Here is a 12500-nt window from a genome sequence, read left to right as displayed (position 1 = left end):
CCACGGCCTCGGCCCGCATGCCATGCCATGCCACAGCCCGCATGTCTTGCCACGGCGTTGCCAAACATGCCATGCCACGGCCTCGGCCCGCATGACGTGCCACGGCCTCGGCCCGCATGCCATGCCACGGCCTCGGCCCGCATGACATGCCACGGCCTCGGCCCGCATGCCTTGCCACGACGCCGCCCAACTTGCCATGCCACGGTCTCGGCCCGCATGCCATGCCACGGCCTCGGCCCGCATGACATGCCACGGCCTCGGCCCGCATGCCTTGCTACGGCGTCGCCCAACATGCCATGCCACGGCCTCGGCCCGCATGCCATGCCACGGCCTCGGCCCGCATGACATGCCACGGCCTCGGACCGCATGCCTTGCTACGGCGTCGCCCAACATGCCATGCCACGGCCTCGGCCCGCATGCCACGGCACGGCCTCGGCCCGCATGCCTTGCTACGGCGTCGCCCAACATGCCATGCCACGGCCTCGGCCCGCATGCCATGCCACGGCCTCGGCCCGCATGACATGCCACGGCCTCGGACCGCATGCCTTGCTACGGCGTCGCCCAACATGCCATGCCACGGCCTCGGCCCGCATGCCACGGCACGGCCTCGGCCCGCATGCCTTGCTACGGCGTCGCCCAACATGCCATGCCACGGCCTCGGCCCGCATGCCATGCCACGGCCTCGGCCCGCATGACATGCCACGGCCTCGGACCGCATGCCTTGCTACGGCGTCGCCCAACATGCCATGCCACGGCCTCGGCCCGCATGCCATGCCACGGCCTCGGCCCGCATGCCTTGCTGCGGCGTTGCCCAACATGCCATGCCACGGCCTCGGCCCGCATGCCTTGCCACCGCGTTGCCCAGCATGCCATGCCACCGCGTTGCCCGGCGTGCCATGCCTTAGCCTTGGCCAACATGTCGAGCCACGGCCTCGGCCCGCATGCCATGCCATGCCACGGCCCGCATGTCTTGCCACGGCGTGGCCAAACATGCCATGCCACGGCCTCGGCCCGCATGACGTGCCACGGCCTCGGCCCGCATGACATGCCACGGCCTCGGCCCGCATGCCTTGCTACGGCGTCGCCCAACATGCCTTGCCACGGCCTCGGCCCGCATGCCATGCCACGGCCTCGGCCCGCATGACATGCCACGGCCTCGGCCAGCATGCCTTGCCACGACGCCGCCCAACTTGCCATGCCACGGCCTCGGCCCGCATGCCATGCCACGGCCTCGGCCCGCATGACATGCCACGGCCTCGGCCCGCATGCCTTGCTACGGCGTCGCCCAACATGCCATGCCACGGCCTCGGCCCGCATGCCATGCCACGGCCTCGGCCCGCATGACATGCCACGGCCTCGGACCGCATGCCTTGCTACGGCGTCGCCCAACATGCCATGCCACGGCCTCGGCCCGCATGCCACGGCACGGCCTCGGCCCGCATGCCTTGCTACGGCGTCGCCCAACATGCCATGCCACGGCCTCGGCCCGCATGCCATGCCACGGCCTCGGCCCGCATGACATGCCACGGCCTCGGACCGCATGCCTTGCTACGGCGTCGCCCAACATGCCATGCCACGGCCTCGGCCCGCACGCCACGGCACGGCCTCGGGCCGCATGCCTTGCTACGGCGTCGCCCAACATGCCATGCCACGGCCTCGGCCCGCATGCCATGCCACGGCCTCGGCCGAATGACATGCCACGGCCTCGGACCGCATGCCTTGCTACGGCGTCGCCCAACATGCCATGCCACGGCCTCGGCCCGCATGCCATGCCACGGCCTCGGCCCGCATGACATGCCACGGCCTCGGCCCGCATGCCTTGCTACGGCGTCGCCCAACATGCCTTGCCACGGCCTCGGCCCGCATGCCATGCCACGGCCTCGGCCCGCATGCCTTGCCACGACGTCGCCCAACTTGCCATGCCACGGCCTCGGGCCGCATGCCATGCCACGGCCTCGGCGCGCATGACATGCCACGGCCTCGGCCCGCATGCCATGCTACGGCGTCGCCCAACATGCCATGCCACGGCCTCGGCCCGCATGCCATGCCACGGCCTCGGCCCGCATGCCATGCCACGGCCTCGGCCCGCATGACATGCCACGGCCTCGGACCGCATGCCTTGCTACGGCGTCGCCCAACATGCCATGCCACGGCCTCGGCCCGCATGCCATGCCACGGCCTCGGCCCGCATGCCACGGCACGGCCTCGGCCCGCATGCCTTGCTACGGCGTCGCCCAACATGCCATGCCACGGCCTCGGCCCGCATGCCATGCCACGGCCTCGGCCCGCATGACATGCCACGGCCTCGGACCGCATGCCTTGCTACGGCGTCGCCCAACATGCCATGCCACAGCCTCGGCCCGCATGCCGTGCCACGGCCTCGGCCTCGGCCCGCATGCCTTGCTACGACGTTGGCCAACATGCCATGCCACGGCCCCGGCCCGCATGCCATGCCACCGCGTTGCCCGGCGTGCCATGCCTTAGCCTTGGCCAACATGTCATGCCACGGCCTCGGCCCGCATGCCATGCCATGCCACGGCCCTCATGTCTTGCCACGGCGTTGCCAAACATGCCATGCCACGGCCTCGGCCCGCATGCCTTGCTACGGCGTCGCCCAACATGCCATGACATGCCACGGCCTCGGCCCGCATGCCTTGCTACGGCGTCGCCCAACATGCCATGCCACGGCCTCGGCCCGCATGCCATGCCACGGCCTCGGCCCGCATGCCTTGCGACGGCGTCGCCCAACATGCCATGCCACGGCCTCTGCCCGCATGCCATGCCACGGCCTCGGCCCGCGTGACATGCCACGGCCTCGGCCCGCATGCCTTGCCACGACGTCGCCCAACTTGCCATGCCACGGCCTCGGCCCGCATGCCATGCCACGGCCTCGGCTCGCATGACATGCCACGGCCTCGGCCCGCATGCCTTGCTACGGCGTCGCCCAACATGCCATGCCACGGCCTCGGCCCGCATGCCATGCCATGGCCTCGGCCCGCATGACATGCCACGGCCTCGGACCGCATGCCTTGCTACGGCGTCGCCCAACATGCCATGCCACGGCCTCGGCCCGCATGCCATGCCATGGCCTCGGCCCGCATGACATGCCACGGCCTCGGCCCGCATGCCTTGCTACGGCGTCGCCCAACATGCCATGCCACCGCGTTGCCCGGCGTGCCATGCCTTAGCCTTGGCCAACATGTCGTGCCACGGCCTCGGCCCGCATGCCATGCCATGCCACGGCCCGCATGTCTTGCCACGGCGTTGCCAAACATGCCATGCCACGGCCTCGGCCCGCATGCCTTGCCACGGCCTCGGCCAACATGCCATGCCACGGCCTCGGCCCGCATGCCATGCCACGGCCTCGGCCCGCATGACATGCCACGGCCTCGGCCCGCATGCCTTGCTACGGCGTCGCCCAACATGCCATGCCACGGCCTCGGCCCGCATGCCATGCCACGGCCTCGGCCCGCATGCCCTTCTACGGCGTTGCCCAACATGCCATGCCACGGCCTCGGCCCGCATGCCTTGCCACCGCGTTGCCCAGCATGCCATGCCACCGCGTTGCCCGGCGTGCCATGCCTTAGCCTTGGCCAACATGTCGTGCCACGGCCTCGGCCCGCATGCCATGCCACGGACGGCCTCGGCCCGCATGCCATGCCACGGCCTCGGCCCGCATGTCTTGCCACGGCGTTGCCCAACATGCCATGCCACGGCCTCGGCCCCCATGCCTTGCCACCGCGCTGCCCAGCATGCCAATGCACCGCGTTGCCCGGCGTGCCATGCCTTAGCCTTGGCCAACATGCCACGCCACGGCCTCGGCCCGCATGGCTTGCCAGGGCGTTGCCCAACATGCCATGCCACGGCCTCGGCCCGCATGTCTTGCCACGGCGTTGCCCAACATGCCATGCCATGCCACGCCACGGCCTCGGCCCGCATGCCATGCCACGGCCTCGGCCCGCATGCCATGCCATGCCATGCCACGGCCTCGGCCCGCATGCCATGCCACGGCCTCGGCCAGCATGCCATGCCAAGGCCTCGACCCGCATGCCTTGCCACGGCGTTGCCCAGCATGCCATGCCACCGCGTTGCCCAGCGGGCCGTGCCGCGGCCTCGGCCTGCATGCCTTGCGACTGCCTTGGCCAGCGTGCCATGCCTTAGCCTTGGCCTACATGCCATGCCACTGCCTTGGCCAGCATGTCGTGCCACCGCCACGGCCAGCATGCCATGCCGGTCCGTTGCCCAGCATGCCACGGCCGTGGCGGCATGGCAAGCCACGGCCTCGGCCAGCATGCCATGCCACGGCCTCGGCCAGCATGCCATGGCACTGTCTTGGTCAGCATGCCATGCCATGGCACCGCCTTGTCCAGCACGCCGTGCCGCAGCGTTGGCCAGCATGCCTTGGCCGGCATGCCATGCCAATGCCTTGGGCCAACATGGCGTGCCACGGGCTGGGCATGCCACGGGCTGGGCGAGCATGCCACGCCACGGCCTTGGCTAGCAGCAAGGCATGCCACGGCCTCGGCGAGCATGCCATGCCATGCCAAGGCCAAGGCCAAAGCCAAGGCCAAGGCAGTGGGCAAGGCCAAGTCCCTGTGCAAGGCATGGCCAAGGCCAAGGCAAAGGCCATGGCCGCGGGCAAAGGCCAAGGCCAAGGCCAAGGCCATGGCGTGCCACCGCCTCGATCGATCTTTTTGAACATGATTCTTTTATACCCAAACCGTGCAACACAATTAAAAATGCACTACAATCAATTTTAAATGTCATTCCCTATTTTTTTGCAATTTTTCTAGAGCTTTTCGAATTTTTAAAGCCCTTATTTGGCATAAAAAAATCAAAATAAAATAAAAAAAATGAAAAAAATAATTTAATAATTTCTATAATTACTAGTGAATCATCCTTTAATTATGGGAATTTTTCCATAATTTTTTGACTATTTTTATTAATTTTTATTATTTTTTAAGTATTAATATCGAAATAAATTAAAATAAAATATTTTCTGTAAAAAAATATTTTTTTTAATTTTTTTTATGGTGTATTAAATTATTTCCTACAACTTTCATGTTGAAAGTTTTGGCAAAAAACGATTACTTTTTAAAAAAACCCCATTATGACTCCTCGAACATGCTTGATGTTTCCTCCTGCCAGATTGAAAAGGGCTTAACAGGCTATTATAAGGGGGGGGCACCTCCCTTGCCCAGGGCAAGGCAGTGGCAGGTACGCCCCATGTTGGGCGCGGCCTGGGCTGCGGCCTTGGGTTACATGCACTGCGGCTCGACCGCGGCCTGGGCTGCGGCCTGGGGCGGCTCGGCCGCGGCCTTGGGCGGCCTGGACCGCGGCCTTGGGCGGCCTTGCGCGGCCTGGGCGCGGCCTTGGGCGGCCTGGGCGCGGCCTTGCGCGGCCTGGGCGCGGCCTTGCGCGGCCTGGGCGCGGCCTTGGGCAGCATGGCGTGGCATGCGCGCGGGCGTGGGCGGCCTGGCATGCGCGCGGCATGGGCAGCACGGCATGGCATGCGCACGGCCTGGGCGGCCTGGCATGCAGCCGGCCTGGCATGCCCGCGGCGTGGGCAGCACGGCATGGCATGCGCACGGCCTGGTCGGCCTGGCATGCAGCCGGCCTGGCATGCCCGCGGCGTGGGCAGCACGGCATGGCATGCGCACGGCCTGGGCGGCCTGGCATGCAGCCGGCCTGGGCAGCACGGCATGGCATGCGCACGGCCTGGGCGGCCTGGCATGCCCGCGGCGTGGGCAGCGTGGCCTGTGCGAATACCGCGCGCGTGGTCTTTTGACCACGGTGCGCGTGTTGCGCGCATGGTCGCGCACGCCTTTGCACGCCTTCGCACGCAACGCACGTCTAGTGATAAGAACCGCAGCCAAGGCAGCCCAGCCCCAAGGCCAAGGCCAGCAGCATGGCATGCCACGGCGAAGGCAGCCCAGCCAAAGCCAGCAGCATGCCATGCCAAGGCCAGCAGCATGCCATGCCACGGCCAAGGCAGGCCAGCCAAAGCCAGCAGCATGCCATGCCAAGGCCAAGGCCAGCAGCATGCCATGCCACGGCCAAGGCAGCCCAACCAAAGCCAGCAGCATGCCATGCCAAGGCCTAGGCCAGCAGCATGCCATGCCACGGCCAAGGCAGGCCAGCCAAAGCCAGCAGCAAGCCATGCCAAGGCCTTGGCCACCAGCATGCCATGCCACGGCCAAGGCAGCCCAGCCAAAGCCAGCAGCATGCCATGCCAAGGCCTAGGCCAGCAGCATGCCATGCCACGGCCAAGGCAGGCCAGCCAAAGCCAGCAGCATGCCATGCCAAGGCCAAGGCCAGCAGCATGCCATGCCACGGCCAAGGCAGCCCAACCAAAGCCAGCAGCATGCCATGCCAAGGCCTAGGCCAGCAGCATGCCATGCCACGGCCAAGGCAGGCCAGCCAAAGCCAGCAGCATGCCATGCCAAGGCCAAGGCCAGCAGCATGCCATGCCACGGCCAAGGCAGCCCAGCCAAAGCCAGCAGCATGCCATGCCAAGGCCTAGGCCAGCAGCATGCCATGCCACGGCCAAGGCAGGCAAGCCAAAGCCAGCAGCATGCCATGCCAAGGCCAAGGCCAGCAGCATGCCATGCCACGGCCAAGGCAGCCCAGCCAAAGCCAGCAGCATGCCATGCCAAGGCCAAGGCCAGCAGCATGCCATGCCACGGCCAAGGCAGCCCAGCCAAAGCCAGCAGCATGCCATGCCAAGGCCTAGGCCAGCAGCATGCCATGCCACGGCCAAGGCAGGCCAGCCAAAGCCAGCAGCAAGCCATGCCAAGGCCTAGGCCACCAGCATGCCATGCCACGGCCAAGGCAGCCCAGCCAAAGCCAGCAGCATGCCATGCCAAGGCCTAGGCCAGCAGCATGCCATGCCACGGCCAAGGCAGGCCAGCCAAAGCCAGCAGCATGCCATGCCAAGGCCAAGGCCAGCAGCATGCCATGCCACGGCCAAGGCAGCCCAACCAAAGCCAGCAGCATGCCATGCCAAGGCCTAGGCCAGCAGCATGCCATGCCACGGCCAAGGCAGGCCAGCCAAAGCCAGCAGCATGCCATGCCACGGCCAAGGCAGCCCAGCCAAAGCCAGCAGCATGCCATGCCAAGGCCTAGGCCAGCAGCATGCCATGCCACGGCCAAGGCAGGCAAGCCAAAGCCAGCAGCATGCCATGCCAAGGCCAAGGCCAGCAGCATGCCATGCCACGGCCAAGGCAGCCCAGCCAAAGCCAGCAGCATGCCATGCCAAGGCCAAGGCCAGCAGCATGCCATGCCACGGCCAAGGCAGCCCAGCCAAAGCCAGCAGCATGCCATGCCAAGGCCTAGGCCAGCAGCATGCCATGCCACGGCCAAGGCAGGCCAGCCAAAGCCAGCAGCATGCCATGCCAAGGCCAAGGCCAGCAGCATGCCATGCCACGGCCAAGGCAGCCCAACCAAAGCCAGCAGCATGCCATGCCAAGGCCTAGGCCAGCAGCATGCCATGCCACGGCCAAGGCAGGCCAGCCAAAGCCAGCAGCAAGCCATGCCAAGGCCTTGGCCACCAGCATGCCATGCCACGGCCAAGGCAGCCCAGCCAAAGCCAGCAGCATGCCATGCCAAGGCCTAGGCCAGCAGCATGCCATGCCACGGCCAAGGCAGGCCAGCCAAAGCCAGCAGCATGCCATGCCAAGGCCAAGGCCAGCAGCATGCCATGCCACGGCCAAGGCAGCCCAGCCAAAGCCAGCAGCATGCCATGCCAAGGCCTAGGCCAGCAGCATGCCATGCCACGGCCAAGGCAGGCCAGCCAAAGCCAGCAGCATGCCATGCCAAGGCCAAGGCCAGCAGCATGCCATGCCACGACCAAGGCAGCCCAACCAAAGCCAGCAGCATGCCATGCCAAGGCCAAGGCCAGCAGCATGCCATGCCACGGCCAAGGCAGCCCAGCCAAAGCCAGCAGCATGCCATGCCAAGGCCTAGGCCAGCAGCATGCCATGCCACGGCCAAGGCAGGCCAGCCAAAGCCAGCAGCAAGCCATGCCAAGGCCTAGGCCACCAGCATGCCATGCCACGGCCAAGGCAGCCCAGCCAAAGCCAGCAGCATGCCATGCCAAGGCCTAGGCCAGCAGCATGCCATGCCACGGCCAAGGCAGGCCAGCCAAAGCCAGCAGCATGCCATGCCAAGGCCAAGGCCAGCAGCATGCCATGCCACGGCCAAGGCAGCCCAACCAAAGCCAGCAGCATGCCATGCCAAGGCCTAGGCCAGCAGCATGCCATGCCACGGCCAAGGCAGGCCAGCCAAAGCCAGCAGCATGCCATGCCACGGCCAAGGCAGCCCAGCCAAAGCCAGCAGCATGCCATGCCAAGGCCTAGGCCAGCAGCATGCCATGCCACGGCCAAGGCAGGCAAGCCAAAGCCAGCAGCATGCCATGCCAAGGCCAAGGCCAGCAGCATGCCATGCCACGGCCAAGGCAGCCCAGCCAAAGCCAGCAGCATGCCATGCCAAGGCCAAGGCCAGCAGCATGCCATGCCACGGCCAAGGCAGCCCAGCCAAAGCCAGCAGCATGCCATGCCAAGGCCTAGGCCAGCAGCATGCCATGCCACGGCCAAGGCAGGCCAGCCAAAGCCAGCAGCATGCCATGCCAAGGCCAAGGCCAGCAGCATGCCATGCCACGGCCAAGGCAGCCCAACCAAAGCCAGCAGCATGCCATGCCAAGGCCTAGGCCAGCAGCATGCCATGCCACGGCCAAGGCAGGCCAGCCAAAGCCAGCAGCAAGCCATGCCAAGGCCTTGGCCACCAGCATGCCATGCCACGGCCAAGGCAGCCCAGCCAAAGCCAGCAGCATGCCATGCCAAGGCCTAGGCCAGCAGCATGCCATGCCACGGCCAAGGCAGGCCAGCCAAAGCCAGCAGCATGCCATGCCAAGGCCAAGGCCAGCAGCATGCCATGCCACGGCCAAGGCAGCCCAGCCAAAGCCAGCAGCATGCCATGCCAAGGCCTAGGCCAGCAGCATGCCATGCCAAGGCCAAGGCCAGCAGCATGCCATGCCACGGCCAAGGCAGCCCAGCCAAAGCCAGCAGCATGCCATGCCAAGGCCAAGGCCAGCAGCATGCCATGCCACGGCCAAGGCAGCCCAGCCAAAGCCAGCAGCATGCCATGCCAAGGCCTAGGCCAGCAGCATGCCATGCCACGGCCAAGGCAGGCCAGCCAAAGCCAGCAGCATGCCATGCCAAGGCCAAGGCCAGCAGCATGCCATGCCACGGCCTAGGCCAGCAGCATGCCATGCCACGGCCAAGGCAGCCCAGCCAAAGCCAGCAGCATGCCATGCCACGGCCAAGGCAGCCCAGCCAAAGCCAGCAGCATGCCATGCCAAGGCCAAGGCCAAGGCCAGCAGCATGCCATGCCACGGCCAAGGCCAAGGCCAAGGCAGCCCATCCGAAGCCAGCAACATTCCATGGCAAGGCCAACGCAGCCCAGCCAAAGCCGGCGGCATGCCATGCCAAGGCCAAGGCCAGCCGCATGTCTTGCCACGGCCTTGTCCCGCAGCGTGGCGTGCCTTGGCCTTGGGCTAGAACATCGCATGCCACGCCCTTGGCAAGCAATCCTGTCCCTCGTGTAATTGCCATTTGGTTTGGCTTTGACTTACGTATATGTTGCCCTGCGAAATGCTTGTCCCTCGGGTAATAGCCGGTTTGGTTGCCTTTGACTTGCGAACACGTTGCTAGTGCTTTCCCCAGTGGAAGCTTGTTGGGAAAAGTATGTCCCTCGGAAGTTGCCTGTTGCGTTTGTTATTTGCATTCGAGCTATCCGATGCTTGCTGGGTTTCTCTAAGAGTTTTTGCACGTTCGTCGGGCTTTTTAATTATTTATTTACTCATAAAAATTATAATAAAATAAATTAAAAATAAAAAAATAATTAAAAAAATTACTATAATTACTAGTGCCTCATCTTATAATTGTTGGAATTTTTCTAGAATTTTTTGAGTATTTTTAGTAATTTTTATTATTTTTTAAGTATTAAAATTGAAATAAATTAAAATAAAATATTCCGGTGGCCAAATATTTTTTTATAATTTTTTTTATGGTGTATTAAATTATTTCATACAACTTTCATGTTGAAAGTTTTGGCAAAAAACCATTACTTTTTAAAAAAACCCCATTATGACTCCTCGAACATGCTTGATGTTTCCTCCTGCCAGATTGAAAAGGGCTTAACAGGCTATTATAAGGGGGGGGCACCTCCCTTAAGGCTGGCCAGCATGGCCAGGCCACAGGCCACGCCTATGCCTAGGCGGGCGCTTGGCACATGCCATCGCTTGGCTTGTGGCATTGGCTTGTGGCATCGAAACTACATAGCCAAGCACGGGATGCGTCGAGTGGCGGCCCGCGGCGGTGGCGGTGGCACGTTGGCCTAGGGCAGCATGCCATGCCACAGCCTTGGCCAGCAACATGGCATGCCAAAGCCTTGGCCAGCAGCATGCCATGCCCTGGCCTTGGCAAGCATGTCATGCCACGGCCTTGGCCAGCAGCATGCCATGCCACGGCCTTGGCCAGCAGCATGCCATGCCCCGGCCTTGGCCAGCATGTCATGCCACGGCCTTGGCCAGCAGCATGCCATGCCACAGCCTTGGCCAGCAGCATGCCATGCCACAGCCTTGGCCAGCAACATGGCATGCCAAAGCCTTGGCCAGCAGCACGCCATGCCCCGGCCTTGGCAAGCTTGTCATGCCACGGCCATGGCCAGCAGCGTGCTATGCCCCGGCCTTGGCCAGCAGCGTGCCATGCCACGACCTTGGCCAGCAGCTTGCCATGCCCCGGCCTTGGCCAGCATGTCATGCCACGGCCTTGGCCAGCAGCATGCCATGCCACGGCCTTGGCCAGCAACATGGCATGCCGCGGCCTTGGCCAGCAGCATGCCATGCCCTGGCCTTGGCAAGCATGTCATGCCACGGCCTTGGCCAGCAGCATGCCATGCCACGGCCTTGGCCAGCAGCATGCCATGCCCCGGCCTTGGCCAGCATGTCATGCCACGGCCTTGGCCAGCAGCATGGCATGCCACAGCCTTGGCCAGCAGCATGCCATGCCACAGCCTTGGCCAGCAGCATGCCATGCCACAGCCTTGGCCAGCAACATGGCATGCCAAAGCCTTGGCCAGCAGCACGCCATGCCCCGGCCTTGGCAAGCTTGTCATGCCACGGCCATGGCCAGCAAGCAGCGTGCTATGCCCCGGCCTTGGCCAGCAGCGTGCCATGCCACGACCTTGGCCAGCAGCTTGCCATGCCCCGGCCTTGGCCAGCATGTCATGCCACGGCCTTGGCCGGCAGCATGGCAAGCCCAAGCCTTGGTCAGCAGCAGCATGCCATGCCAACGCCTTGGCCAGCAGCATGCCTTGCCACGGCCTCGGCCATCAGCATGCCTTGCCACGGCCTCGGCCATCAGCATGCCTTGCCACGGCCTCGGCCATCAGCATGCCTTGCCACGGCCTTGTCCAGCAGCATGGCATGCCCGGCCTTGGCCAGCAGCATGTCATGCCACGGCCTTGGCAAGCATGCCAAGCCACGGCCTTGGCAAGCATGCCATGTCCCTCGGGTAATTGTACAAGTTGCCTTGCGAAATGCATGTCCCTCGGTTAAATTGCCATTTGGTTGGCTTTGGCGTGCGAACGAGTTGCCTGTGCTTTCCTTGTGGAAGCTTGTTGCGAGAAGTATGTCCCTCGAAAGTTGCCTGTTGCGTTTGTTATTTGCATTCGCGCTAACCGGTGCTTGCTCGGCCTCTCTAAATGTTTTCGCGCGTTCGTCGGGCTTCTTGGTCCTTCGGGGGGTGATTCGTTTTGGGGGGCTGATGCACAGTGTACGTCGTGGCGCGTGAGTTGTGTTCGGTTTGTGCGAGTTGGACGGATCCCTGCCTGTGCAGCGAACTCCACTGGTGCATTCCTCCATGTCCCTCGGGTTGTCTTCGACTCGCCTTCGGGTTGCTTGCGCTTCCCTAGTGGAAGGTGCCTTGCGAAAAGCGTGTCCCTCGGGTAATTGCCATTTGGTTGGCTTTGACGTTCGAACGAGTTGCCTATGCTTTCCTAGTGGAAGCTTGTTGCGAAAAGTATGTCCCTCGAAATTTGCCTGTTGCGTTTGTTATTTGCATTCGCGCTAACCGGTGCTTGCTCGGCCTCTCTAAATGTTTTCGCGCGTTCGTCGGGCTTCTTAGTCCTTCGGGGGGTGATTCGTTTTGGGGGGCTGGTGCACAGTGTACGTCGTGGCGCGTGAGTTGTGTTCGGTTTGTGCGAGTTGGACGGATCCCTGCCTGTGCAGCGAACTCCACTGGTGCATTCCTCCATGTCCCTCGGGTTGTCTTCGACTCGCCTTCGGGTTGCCTGCGCTTCCCTAGTGGAAGGTGCCTTGCGAAAAGCGTGTCCCTCGGGTAATTGCCATTTGGTTGGCTTTGACGTTCGAACGAGTTGCCTATGCTTTCCTAGTGGAAGCTTGTTGCGAAAAGTATGTCCCTCGAAAGTTGCCTGTTGCG

This window comes from Camellia sinensis, unplaced genomic scaffold (genome assembly GCF_055761805.1).
Source record: "Camellia sinensis isolate YWXY unplaced genomic scaffold, ASM5576180v1 Unanchor4, whole genome shotgun sequence".
NCBI classification, from domain to species: Eukaryota; Viridiplantae; Streptophyta; class Magnoliopsida; order Ericales; family Theaceae; genus Camellia; species Camellia sinensis.
This window is presented reverse-complemented; position numbering follows the sequence as displayed.